General features: G+C 37.2%; 1 protein-coding gene and 1 pseudogene across 1 annotated transcript in view; one reads left to right on the top strand and one right to left on the bottom strand.

Moving 5' to 3' along the window:
• LOC129514498 (netrin receptor DCC) overlaps positions 1–13,814 on the top strand; it is a gene marked incomplete at its 5' end in the record, with an annotated part of 702,567 nt that overhangs the window by 198,926 nt on the left and 489,827 nt on the right. The gene's annotated exons all lie outside the window — the stretch shown is intronic.
• Positions 1,535–2,534, bottom strand: LOC129514546 (glyceraldehyde-3-phosphate dehydrogenase-like; annotated as a pseudogene).

The following is a 13,814-nucleotide window of genomic DNA, read 5'->3' as shown; positions in this document are numbered from 1 at the left end:
TTATGGCTTAATTACAGATTATATGTTAATTATACAATTGAAAAGCCATAAACGACACATTATTGTATTATTCTTATGAGCTAGGGAGTGTAACTGGACACACGGAAAGGAAATATAATTCTTTGTCCACAAGCATGTGCCTTTCAAGCATGGAAGTCAAATGAATTCTCTACTTTTAGCTACCAAAACTTCTTAATTTGCCTTATATTTTGACTATGAATTTCCCTTTTCTTTTTCCCAGAATTTTAAAATGACACTTGATAGTCTATGAAAAAGTAATAGCATGCTTCCTCCTTGTTGCTAGTTGCTCATTTCTTAATCACATACTATTATTAAAATAAAAGGCATTTTCCTTTTTTTTTCTTAAAGATTTTATTTATTTATTCACAAGAGACACATGCAGAGGGAGAAGCAGGCTCCATGCAAAGAGCCTGATGTGGGACTAAATCCTGAGACTCTGGGATCATGACCTGAGCCGAAGGCAGATGCTTAACCACTGAATCACCCAGGCGACCCTAAAAGGCATTTTTCTTAAGGACACACACACACACACACACACACACACGCACATATATATAAAATAGAGATGGGCTCTATTGTTCCAAGGCTAAATATATGTGTGTGTGTGTGTGTGTGTGTGTGTGTGTGTGTGTGTATATGTAACTATCAAAATCACTTTTCCAATTTCTATTCATACTTCTTTTAGTTCTACCCCATAACAGTCATTTCAGGGTGATTTTGTTTGTTTGTTTGTTTTTGCTTTTGTTTGTTGTTGTTGTTTTCCCTCCAGTTTCACTCCTAGTCTGGGTGTTGTTGTTATCATTTGACATATATTTGTCTCTTCCATGTTTGAGTTTCCTTTTTTTTTGCCTTTCTTTCTTTTGGATATCCATAAACCATGTTTTAGAAAGTATTTGGAAAGTGAATGTTTTAAGTCCTTGTATATATCAGATGCCATTAGTTTGCTGTCTTAATTGTAGTAGTATGTAATAGGATGGCTGAAAGTAGATTTTGAAGTTCCATGGTTATTTTTCCTCCGAATTTTGAAGGCGTTCCTTTATTGTCTTATAATATTCAGCATTGCTGATGAGAAATATAACACCAACTTTATCCCCATCTTCTTGCAGATAGGCAGCTTTTCCTTTTGGAGGCTTTTATAATCCCTGAATCTTTGGAGACATGACATTTCATGAGTTCTGAGTAGGTGTGGGTCTTGCTGGGCACTTAACCACACAACAACTATTTTATTTGAAGAACCTTGTTATTTTTTTCATTTCTTATGTGTTTTTATCTTATTCTTCTGTTTTTTTTTTTTTTTTTTTTTTTTTTTTGGCTGGGTACAGTATACTTTATTGATGGCACATGACAAGGTAGGGCTCCCCAAGATCCTCCCCTTCCTCGGGGTCTAGGATGTAAATTGGAGGTCAGGAGATTCTCAGTATGTTAGGGGATTAAGTTGGGGCAGGGACTCCCCAGCAGCTGAGGGCCTCTCTCTTCCTCTTGTTCTTGCTGGGGCTAGTGGTCTAGGAGGCTCTTACTCCTTGGAGGGCATGTGGACCATAAGGTCCACCACCCGGTTGCTGTAGCCGAATTCATTGTCATACCAGGAAATAAGCTTGACGAAGTGGTCATTGAGGGCAATGCCAGCCCCGGCGTCAAAGGTGGAAGAGTGGGTGTCACTGTTGAAGTCACAGGAGACAACCTGGTCCTCAGTGTAGCCCAGGATGCCCTTGAGGAGACCCTCCGATGCCTGCTTCACTACCTTCTTGATGTCGTCATATTTGGCAGCTTCCTCCAGGAGGCAGGTCAGATCCACAACTGACAGATTGGGGGTGGAGACATGGAAGACCATGCCAGTGAGCTTCCCGTTCAGCTCAGGGATGACCTTGCCCACAGCCTTGGTGGCGCCAGTGGAAGCAGGGATGATGTTCTGGACAGCCCCTCAGCCATCGCCACAGCTTCCCAGAGGGGTCGTCCACGGTCTTCTGGGTGGAAGTGATGGCATGGACGGTGGTCATGAGGCCCTCCATGATGCCGAAGTGGTCATGGATGACTGTGGCTAGAGGAGCCAAGCAGTTGGTGGTGCAGGAGGCATTGCTGACAATCTTGAGGGAGTTGTCCTACTTCTCGTGGTTCACGCCCATCACAAACATGGGGGCATCAGCAGAAGGAGCAGAGATGATAACCCTCTTGGCCCTGCCCTTCAAGTGAGCCCCAGCCTTCTCCATGGTGGTGAAGACCCCAGTGGACTCCACAACATACTCAGCACCAGCATCACCCCATTTGATATTGGCAGGATCTCGCTCCTGGAAGATGGAGATGGACTTCCCGTTGATGACAAGTTTCCCGTTCTCAGCCTTGACTGTGCTGTGGAATTTGCCGTGGGTAGAATCATACTGGAACATGTACACCATGTAGTTAAGATCAATGAAGGGGTCATTGATGGCGACAATATCCACCTTGCCAGAGTTAAAAGCAGCCCTAATGACCAGGCTCCCAATACGGCCAAATCCATTCTCTCCGACCTTCACCATCATGTCTCGGGGACGCGGCTGGCCCTGCACCAGAAGATGCAGCTGTCTGTCAAAAAGGGAGGAGCAGAGAGCCTTACTCTTCTGTTTGATTTTTTTTTTTTCAGCCCTTCCATTTTCTTTGACTTCTCTTCTTAAAATTCTTATTAAATGGATGTTGGCATGCTGGGTTAATTCTCTGTCTCTTTCTCTCTCTTTTTAAAAATGGTTTCTTTCATTCACCTTTTTGTTCAGTGCAAAAATGAGATTTCCTAATTTACAGATTTTTAATCTCCTAGAACTCTTTGTTCTTGGATTTCTTTTCATCATATCGCCTTGTTCTAATTTATAGATGCAACCATTTCTCAAAGTACTGACCAGAATATTGTAAACTTATTTTCTGTTTCTTGCATTAACTTAATGTCTCTTAAGGCCAGCTGTTATCTTGGCTTATTTTGGATCTTTTGCCTTGTGCTGTTAATTTTCCTAACGTATTTGCTAATCATTGATTGCTCATTCATATTGATGAAAGAAATATGACCCGGTAGTGACCTGGCTGGTTTCACTATAGAGTAGAAGGAGACATAACAGAAAGATACATTAGAAAGCTCACAAAATGAGAGTGGCTTAAGCCTTAACCCTGCTTATGAAAGTCATTAAATTTCTTTAGAGAGTCATCTTATAATTTTAGAAACTCAAGGATATCTTACTGGTAATGATCTTTCAGCAGTGGGAGCTGGCGAACGATAAAGATATTCCTTAGGCACACTTAACCACATTTTCCTGCCCCATTTTTTAGATTTACTCTGTATATCTGGGTCTTTGTTATAAAGAATAGCTCCTACCTCCTTCCTCCTTACAGGCTTTGTCTTCTAAATATTTCAAATCTTAGTTTCACCTGCTTCGTTTAAAACATCGTATCATCTTACTTATTTTCTCTCTTCCAGATATTTTTTCCAAAAAAAGTAGCTCCAATAAGACCTAACCATTTCCTCAACCCATTTTTTTTTCAGAGCCCCAATGGGTTTACTATGTTTTGATCTCTTCCCTCTAATTTCAGTAAGATTTTGGAACGGCAATAAAATACATGTTAATTATAGTATTTTGTACCCAAAGCAATATTTTCAAGATAAAAACAAAATCCAAGGACTATTCACCCCCTTTTCTATCTATACTAACCCTCTGACTAGGAAGCAGTAAAGACAATCAGGATTTCCACTAGGACAGTGAGCTTTATGGTTCTCCTTTCTGGTGCATCTGTCTATGCCCAACAGCTACTAGCTAAAACAGGTAAGGCAAATGGCAAAACAATGTAGAGGTTCCAATCCCAGACCATCACCTAGAGACTCTATCATTTGTTGGCTGCATAATTACTGGCAAACTCCACTGCAAACATGGTGTAACTTATGGAACATTTTTTTTTTTCCGTCCTTGATTCATTTCATTCATTACCATGTAGGTTTCTTATTATAATTCCATTGATGTAAAGCACAGGGGGGATGTATACCTGAGGAAATAGGCAGTGGGGCTCAAATGGTCTGATTTCAATAGTCCTCTACTGCAGTTGGTTGACTTCAGCTGTGTATGTAGCCTACCATACTCCTGGATTCATGAATGTGTAGACACTGACAGTCCTCATTGACATTTCCATTTTTCCCACTGTCTGTCTTGAATTCCCTAATTTAACACATTTTTTTTTGTATGAACATAACATGAAAAGTATTTTCAAACTGTCTGAACAACTGCATTTCATATAATTATTACTTAAACTAATGCATTTGTTTCTGCAAATATAATAGTTTTCCCTTCTTATCAATATTGCCCAGCAAGAAAGCGTAAGCTATTTAACTAGAAAAACTGCCAATATTTACAACCTTTTAAGTCAGTAGAGGAATTTAGATAATTTGTTTTTTAGTGTTTACTGGTTACTTAATGAATATTGTGCTCAGGGTTTTACATATTTATACTCTATCTCATTCCAAAAATAATTTGAAGTGTCTCGAACATTACAGAATATAAAATGTAAAGAATTAGAATCTGAGCACTGTATAATGAAAGCAAATTTTTACCAAAATTAGCTTACCAAATAAGGAAACTCTGGAGGTTTATATAATGTTATGCATATTTTAAGGTTTTGGGTGTTACTGTTACAAAAATCAACCCTTCCTCTTTCTTATATAATTATTAAAGAAAGATAAAACAAAGTTTATATACAGTAGGTCTATCTATTTTATACCTGAAACATTTAGATTATTGACATTTTTTGTTCTGTGAAAGGATTGCTCCTCTGTAGACTTAACCAAAATCATGTCAAAGAGAGATGTTCTATGAGAAAAATACACACATATTTTAAAAATGAAAAACTTCAATTAATATATCTTAGTCTCATTTTTATTCAGTCTTCAATTGTTGCACATTCAATTGTAAATCTATAAGAAATTAATAAGAGTCCAGACAGCCCGGGTGGCTCAGTGGTTTAGCATCTGCCTTCAGCCCAGGGCTTGACCCTGGCATGGAGCCTGCTTTTCCCTCTGCCTGTGTCTCTGCCTTTCTCTCTCTCTGTATCTCTCATGAATAAATAAAATCTTTTAAAAATTAATTAATTAATTAGTTAAGAGTCCATTATTTAAAAACACGATACAAACATTAGAGATGATAAAACATTTCTATACTCAAATATTTATATTTCTATTAGCTTAAAAAGTGTTACTTCTGTTTATGGATTGTGCATATAAAAGTTTAATCTTCCTCTTAGGAAGAAGAAACATATGAATTGTGTATGAAGAGATTGCCAATAAAATTTATATATGTACTTTTGTTGAAAAAAAAACATACACTTATGTGGGTCATATTCTATCCTCATAGCAGTGTACTATTTACCTTTTGGTTTGAATTTACTTATAAATAACAAAAACTAGTTTTGTTTTGTTTCTATTTTTGTTTGTTTTTTTGTTGTTTTTCACATGACTATTTTTAAAAATCCAAGTATCTACTATATCATCTACGAGGATGATATAATCTTGGTACCTAGACAATTATTTTTTTAAGAGACCACACAGCAAAGAACATTTGTTCGATTTGGAACCTCTTAAAATACTGTGGTCCTAGGTTTAGAAATATTTTCCTTTAATTAGAGTGGGTACAGAGATACAAAGAAGAGTTTCCTGCATACAATTTCTCTCTCTTAAAATAATTATAGTTTTGATTGAAACATATTGTTTTAATCTTCAGAATTTTGACCATAATTTTATTTATTGAAAATATGACTAACAAGATGATTTCTCTGTTGTGATTGTGGAAAAGTTGGTTACTGAACATAGTGAAGACACTGTATCTTGCCTCCTCTATACTTGAAAATAGAACATAGGACATGACAGTGACATGGCTTGTATTCCCATAAACTACTACATTAGAAAATGGAAAATTTTCCATGGCTGTTACCATGACTGGAATGACAGAAAACAATTTCAGAGCCACATAAGGACCAGAGATGTGGGCTGTGATCACAGCACCAGTGCTCAAGTGGCCATTTACCTTACTGGTAAATAAATATAGGTCTATAGCCAGTTGCCTATGATCATATAGCACTGAAATGTAAAAAGATACCACCCGGTCATTGGCCAATATTTACACTTTGGAATAGTAAACCATCATTGGATCCATACTATGAGTTGTTTGGGTAAGAAGGAAAGAAAGTACAGTCCCTCATTTTATAGTTAGAAAATTAAAGCTGAGAAGTTTATTTCTTTGTCCAAAGTCTCTCAGCAAGTTAGCTGTGGAGACCAAGAGTAAAACTCAGAGATTATAATTCCTGGTATATTGATCTTTACTCAGTACTACCTCATCCCCTGTGTCTAAAGAAAATTAAATTGAAGAACCAATCAGCATATTCAGAATCCAAAAATTCCTCTTGTTCTCATTATTGCAAAGTGATCAAAGAGATTGTGTTTATAATAAAAATATTGCTTTTTATTTTCCCACCCACATGCAATGCCCAACGTCTGTCTTATCTACTCAAGCACATATTGATATTTTGAAGGCCACAATTGGAAAAACAGCTCATTTGTGCTAAATTATATGTAAGAAAGAGTTCTTAAATAAATTCACATGAAACAAACATGAAACAGGCCAAAATATACCTGATTCATAGCAAAATAATTAATTTAAGCCAATGGAATAACAATAAGCATAACTAACATCATTATACATTTTAATATACCATGTAGTCTTTTAAGCATTCGTATTTAATTCATTTAATTCTTATAACAACTCTTTCATAGGTATCATTATTTCCACTAGTTTATTGAGGAGGACATTGATGCCCAGACAAGTTAAATAAGTTGCCCCCAAAATTATACAACCAGCATAGGGAGGAGACAGGATTGAATGGTTTACATTTGTGAAGATGAAATTAATGTGTTGAAGTTTATCTATATATGGCTCAATTGTACACCCATTTTATTTGATGTAGGAAAGATGTTAGGGTTTGAAGTGAACGGTAGAGAAAAAAATCTTGAGATGTCTTTGGAACCAAAATGTGTTTTTATTAAAGCACAGGGGCAGGACTCTCACCTGGGGTCATGAGGAGGGGCCCATTGTATACTTTCAGGTTGGGAGGGGGTTAAGGAGAGCATAAGTCTCTAGGGAATTTTGGAAGCAAGGTTTTCAGAACCTCGAGGGCACTAGCTGTTGTTGGGGAAAGGTCATTTATTACTGTCTAATAAAATCATAGTCATGAGAGCTTTCAGATGTATATGGGTGGGACATATGCTTGAGGGATAACTGTCATCATACATCTTAGGGGGTAGAGACAAAGGAAGTTTCCAAAGGAATTTTTATATCTTAAATTAGAGTTACAGGATTCTGAGGGTCAGGCTAAGATTACCTTTTGCCCTTAACAAAGTATTGACATCGAAGCACCTAAATTCTTAGAGGAATGTCACTCTGCCTGTTTCAAGGACTTGTCAGTGGGCTATATGTAGTAAGGAAATTTGATTTTTTTTTTTTTTTTGCCTTTGTTTCCTACATCCTAATCCATAAAGGTTTCCTGATTTCTTAGATCTGATGAAGTTTTGGAGTATAGATGAGGTCTGGAGCCAACAACCAAGATAGAAATTGAGACGTCTTTGATGCAAAAGGGTGGTTTTACTAAAGCAGGGGGACAGGACCTGTGGGAAGGAAGAGCTGCTGCTCTGGGTTTGTGAGGGGTGGCTGATTGCGTCCCTGGGAGTTGGGGGAAGTAAGGAAAAGGGAGATTTCAAAAGGATTTTCATATGCTAAGGAGGACCTGCAAGATACTGGAGGCCTTGCCATTGTCAAGGTAAAGATTGCTTTTCCCTCTAGCAAGTTATTAACCATTGAGAACCATTAACCATTGGAAGCCTCCTGAGGAATGTCATAAATCCCATTCTGGGTAGGGCTTGTTTGTGGTCTATCAGCTGTGCTTTGTTCTCATCTCGCCCAGTTCCCGTCAGATCTACACAGTTCTATTCTTTCTATTGCAGTTCCAGAGCCGGTGGCATGTAGCAGCAGAGTTTAAACATACAATCATGTAGCTTGCCTATCGCTGCCTCCTATGTTCTTTGTTTCTTGTTTTACCCAAGTGTTGTTTTTTCAAGAGACTGAAAACTTCTTTAAAAATATGGGTTTTATTTACTTATTTTGTTCTGTACACTATAAAAAGCCAAGTTATGTTGGACAGACCATAGATGTTACTCCTGCTTATTGATTGGTAGAAGGGCATTTTAGGAGAGTAAGTGTAATAAGAATCAATTAAATACGGTAGTACTTGTTCTGGCTTCCTAGAGGTTTCTTCCTCCATTGCCAACTGCTAAGCATTGCCCCAGCTTTTAAGTTGAGCTTCTACTCTTTCCTCTCTAAAGCAATGCCTCCTGCTTTCCCCCCTGCATTTCACCCGCCCTTTCTTTGTGAAGAATTTAAAAACTTCATATCCAGCTCTGTCTTTTCATGTACCCTTAGATCACTTCTGCAGGGTGCTTAATACTTAAACATATAATATGGAAACTGAATTCATTATTTATCTTTAAAGTAAAACATTCCTGTTTCTAAGCTCAGTATTATCACAGTTTGTGAGTCTCTGGAGTAGTGCTCATTTGGATTAATTTAGCAAACACTGTGTGCCAGAAACTATATGCTCAATACAAAAAGGGAAATCTGTCACCATTCCCTCCTTTGGTGGCAGGTAAATAAAGTGACTGTTATAAACCAATAAGGTGACTGTTATAGCTCAAAGTGAGATGACTTACCATAGAAATCTGCATAGAAATTCATGACAATCACCGTTTGCATTTGCTTTGATCCCAAAATTCACTAAACAATTGTGTATGTAAGTTTAATCTTTGAAACAACCCTAGGAGATACCGTTACTGCCTATAAATTCTGAGGAGCCAAGTGACTTGCCTAAGAGGTCCCCTGTCTTAGTTCATTCAGGCTATCACAAAAATAAATTTATTTATCACACCCTATTGCTTATAAGCAACAGATTTATTTCTCGTAGTTCTGGAGGATAGGAAGTCCAAGATCAAGATGCCAATAGACTCATGTTCTAATGAAAACCTGCTTGTTGGGTCCTCATCTGGAGAAAGGGAGGAGGACCCCCTTGGATGGATCTGGACCATCTTTTATAAAGGCAAGGATCCCATTTGTGAGGGTTCCACCCTCATGATCAAACCACCTCCCCAAAGCCCCACCTCCTAATAATAGTCCCATGCCATTTCAACATATGACTTTGGGAGGACACAATTATTGAGTCTGTAGTACTTCTCAATGAATGGTGGCAGCATGACACTCACCTCCCTCTCACTGGTTCTCTGTTTCCTGAGTGCTTCCTTTGCTCCTCCACAACACAGAAGGAGAACACATGTTTCTTATGTCCTTGAATATCACCACAATACTCAATACAAGGCTGGTGAACAAGAAGTCTCCTCCTCAAGAGTTTGTTATCTTATGAGCAGAGTTAAATTCAATGTGTTGAAACTGAAGACAGATTATAGCTCACTTTCCATAAGAATTTTTAACTAACTCATCTAGAAATAGAATGGATTGCCTCATCTGGAGAAATCTTAAATAGGTTCTCGGTGAGCCCTTTCCAGGTAGGTGGGCAGGTTTTATGCATATGGTAAGATTTTTGAATAAATGACTTCTAAGATTTCTTCCAACTCTGTATTTCTATGATTACTTTCTTTATCTAATGCCTCCGCCTCTATAGATTGAGTTTGGTTATCTTTTTTTTTTTTTTCTTAAGATCCCTAAAACCACTTCCCTTAGCCACTAATTTTCAAGAGACAAAGAATTGCTATTTAAGACAGTTGTGCAAACTCATCATTAATCAATACAACTAAGAGTACATGACGTTCTTGAACCCTCCCTATGACAACTTAATTTAGGACATCTTGTCTGGAATCAGTTCATTATCATCCTTGGCATGATGCAGTATCTTGTTAGAGTACTGAACCTGGAAATCATCATCTTTTTTTCCTAAATGATTGTTCCAGTTTCCATAAAGGTGAGTTAAATAAAGCTAACATTAGAAAACATCCCTGACAGAAAAGGACAATTATTTTATGACATCTAATGAGACCTGTAAAAGTTAGAAGACTTGCTGTGAGGCTTGATGGGATAGTCAAAGGCGAGAAGGATATGAAAAGTTCTTTACTGCTTTCATTGTGTAGAGGGAGTTTTAAGCGGGTTCTGACTCTGGTGTACAAGAACGTTTGGCAAAAGTACAAGAATATGCTTAGTAATGGAAAGAAGCATAGAAGGAGCATATTATAAGTCTAGAATATTCGAACTCCTGAATAAAATAGAATGAGATTATTTTTGTTTTCCTAATAACAGCAGCCACCTCTAATGTTTTTTTTTTCTTTTTTCTCTAATGTTAATATAATATCTCAATGTCAAATTTAAATGAGAAACTGAGGTCCTACCATTGCCTCATGTAGTGGTAAGTCTTGATGTAGGTGACTGCACTGTCAAAGGAGTTTGGGATGGAAAAGGCTATGATCTTTCATATTTTAAGTCTAATTGTGAACAGAGATTAAAAAATGAATTAGGTGAGGGATCCCTGGGTGGCGCAGCGGTTTGGCGCCTGCCTTTGGCCCAGGGCGCGATCCTGGAGACTCGGGATCGAATCCCACGTGGGGCTTCCGGTGCATGGAGCCTGCTTCTCCCTCTGCCTGTGTCTCTGCCTCTCTCTCTCTCTCTCTGTGACTATCATAAATAAATAAAAATTAAAAAAAAATTAATTAGGTGAGTTCTCAGGGTACCCGAGAAATAGGATGAATTGAGGACTTAAGAGCATCATTTTCCTGGATGTACTTTTCTGTTGTTTCAGTGACAAAATTAAAATCTCTGCCTTGCAGAAACAAGTAATTGGTAACTCTCGTTTTTTATAAACTGAGAATTTCCTACAATTTTCCATGCTACCTATCAGAAGAACATTCCTTCCACTCTGTAATGTTTGATTTAGGATAAATGAGATGTTTTCCTTGAATCAAGCCAAGTTTTTAAGGACTTTCGCTTATGTTTCTTTGAATAATTGCAATATGAAAAATGTATTTCATACAGATGGCCAAGTTGACAGTTCTCCACATTGGCAAAATTATTCAGCTTGGTATGTTAACAAAAAAGAAATCTTAACCTAGGTGCATGTAGTGAGTATGTGTCAGGAAGAGTCATGCCACTTATATGTTTTTTAAAATGCTAAAATTAAAATTCCCCATCAGATTCTCTATAAAATACAACCATCTAGTTTCATTGTTTTTTTCTCCTTACTTGGATTTATTGATATAATATTCTTTTTTAAAGACTATCTTTGAAAGAAATGAATTAGATAGTAGGTTCTTGGCAAATCATTCTAAAAATTTCCACCTATATAGGAATTTTAGGGAAGTAAGAGAGGAAAGACAACTTTTACTTTAATTACTTGCTTCCCCTGAGAATAAAACGGCCTCTTTTCTTTATTATTTTGAAAATGAGGAAGAAAATAATCCATACATTAAAAAGAAAATTGGAGTATCCTGAGTATACTACTGTTGTATCTTATGCTTAGCTTTCTAGGGAAACATGAACTTACAATACTCAAACTTACATTAGGTAAGCATGACTTTAGTGGCAATTAACATAAAACCAGTTATAAATATAGCTTTTGCTTTACAGCATAGAAATTAAATTTAGTTGGAAAAATAATTCTAGTTTAATGTTTTAGTTAGAATCTTTTTTTGACTATTTAAGAACCAGGACACTTCTGGTAGCCAGGGTACCAAATTTATTTTAAGGAAAGTTTCAGTGGATCAAATTTCTCAATAAATTTAGTAAATCTGATTATTCCATGCAGGTTCTTGTTTCTCTTTTGTTTTGTTTTGTTTTGTTTTGTTTTAACCTTCACAGGCAATTAGGTCCTTTCTGTGAGAATGGGGACATGGATGAAAGATGTTTTGAGATTTTTTTTGTTTTTTTTGGTCCCATACCTTGTCATTTATTTAATAATAGTCATGCCAACAACAAATAATAAATTTTCCCATAGCAAATATTTCTTTACCAAACGTGTCTCCCAAATGTATTTTATTTATTTATTTATTTATTTATTTATTTATTTATTTATGTTTAATATTTTACTTACTTATTCATGAGAGACACAGAGAGAGAGAGAGAGGCAGAGACACAGACAGAGGGAGAAGCAGGCTCCATGCAGGGAGCCCGACGTGGGACTCAACCCTGGGTCTCCAGGATCAGGCACTGAGCTGAAGGTGGTGCTAAACCACTGAGCCACCCAGGCTGCCCTCCCAGATGTATTTTAAACAGTAACATTGAGACATTAAATTCCTCTAAACAAGGTGGCTTTTAAGAAGCAATAAAATTAATATAAATTTAATTAGTTCTCTATGCAAATAGTATTTACGAAGACAAACATCTCCGTTGCCAGCTATTGGTTGCTCAGCATCTAACATGGACCTGGAACTACTTTAAGTGAATATATGCTAGAGAATCCCTTGGTCTTTTAGGGCACATGTCAGACTCTTGTTTAACCAAAAAGTCAAGGTAGGAGATTTAGAGTAAGCAGCAAGAGGTGGTAAACTTGCCCCTGAATTTTATCTGAGTTTGAACTATCAACAGCTTAATCCTGAGAAGAAATACAGCTTGGCTGTATTTCCATGTCTTCTTCCATAAAATGTTCTACTTTGCATGATTGCTGAGAACTTGTTTTGCAAAGCCCCTAACATGGTGCTTGCTTTGTTCAGTTAATATTCCCTCTCTATTCCCTTCCTCCTCAATTTCCTCACCTTACCACCTAGTGAAGGGCAGACTTGGACAAGCACAACCCAGGTGCCATATCCAATTAGCTCTGAACCCTTCATTGGTGACTGATCAGCTTCTATAGAATCTTCATCCACTACTTGAACTCTACTCTTCTTCCTCTGCTGCTATATCCCTTCTACTGAGAACTATAAAAGAACACTTGGCACATAACAACTTTGTCCAAATTCCTGTACTGATAAACTTAAACACTAGCTTAGTCTCTAAGAGCTCAAGGCTAAAAACTTAGGATGACACCTCTCAGGTGTCTCTTAGGCCCCTTAAGCTGCTACCTGAGGAAGCTCCTACCTGCCAAAAGAATTTATTGTTTGTTCTAGTCAACCCTGAAAATAGGGCCCCTGTCTCCCCCTCTGTCTGGGATGGTAGGAGCTTAACTTTGGTAAGTGCCAGTTAACAAACCCAAACGACCTAGTCACATAGATGGCTGCCTTTGGACTTTTTTGAATATATTTAACAGCCCAGCTTACCTTCATGTTCCTTAAATATTTTTGAGAAACTGTATGCAAGTAGTTATTCTTAACTGATAGCTTATTTCAAATTCCAGAAAATTTTAATCTTAAATCTTCCACTATTTTTCTTGATGCTATTATGTTGTTTCATGAAGACACTCATGCAGACACTAATGATTGCTAAGAGAACCAAATATGAACTGATTAAATACTACCAGAGTCAAGTATTTAGGAAGTAAAACAAAATCTTGCCAATAATTTCATATTTAGAAGAGAGAAGCCCTGTCTCACCATCACCTGCCATGTTCTCCACTTTATTTTCTCTTCATGCACAATCACCTTTTTCTTGTTTTGACTCTCTGAAGTTAGAAACACACACACGTTCTCTTCTTTTGCCTTGACGCTGTCTCTCTCCTCATTCTTCTGAAACCTATTTGGCTCATGATCTTCCAAGCTGCTAAGATTTTGGTAGATAACACTTATTGATGAAGACATAGCATTCAACTATTAACAAGGCTGT

Source organism: Nyctereutes procyonoides, unplaced genomic scaffold (genome assembly GCF_905146905.1).
Source record: "Nyctereutes procyonoides isolate TBG_1078 unplaced genomic scaffold, NYPRO_anot_genome, whole genome shotgun sequence".
NCBI lineage: Eukaryota > Metazoa > Chordata > Mammalia > Carnivora > Canidae > Nyctereutes > Nyctereutes procyonoides.
The sequence above is the reverse complement of the archived record's forward strand: the minus strand, read 5'-3'. Positions and strand labels throughout refer to the sequence as shown.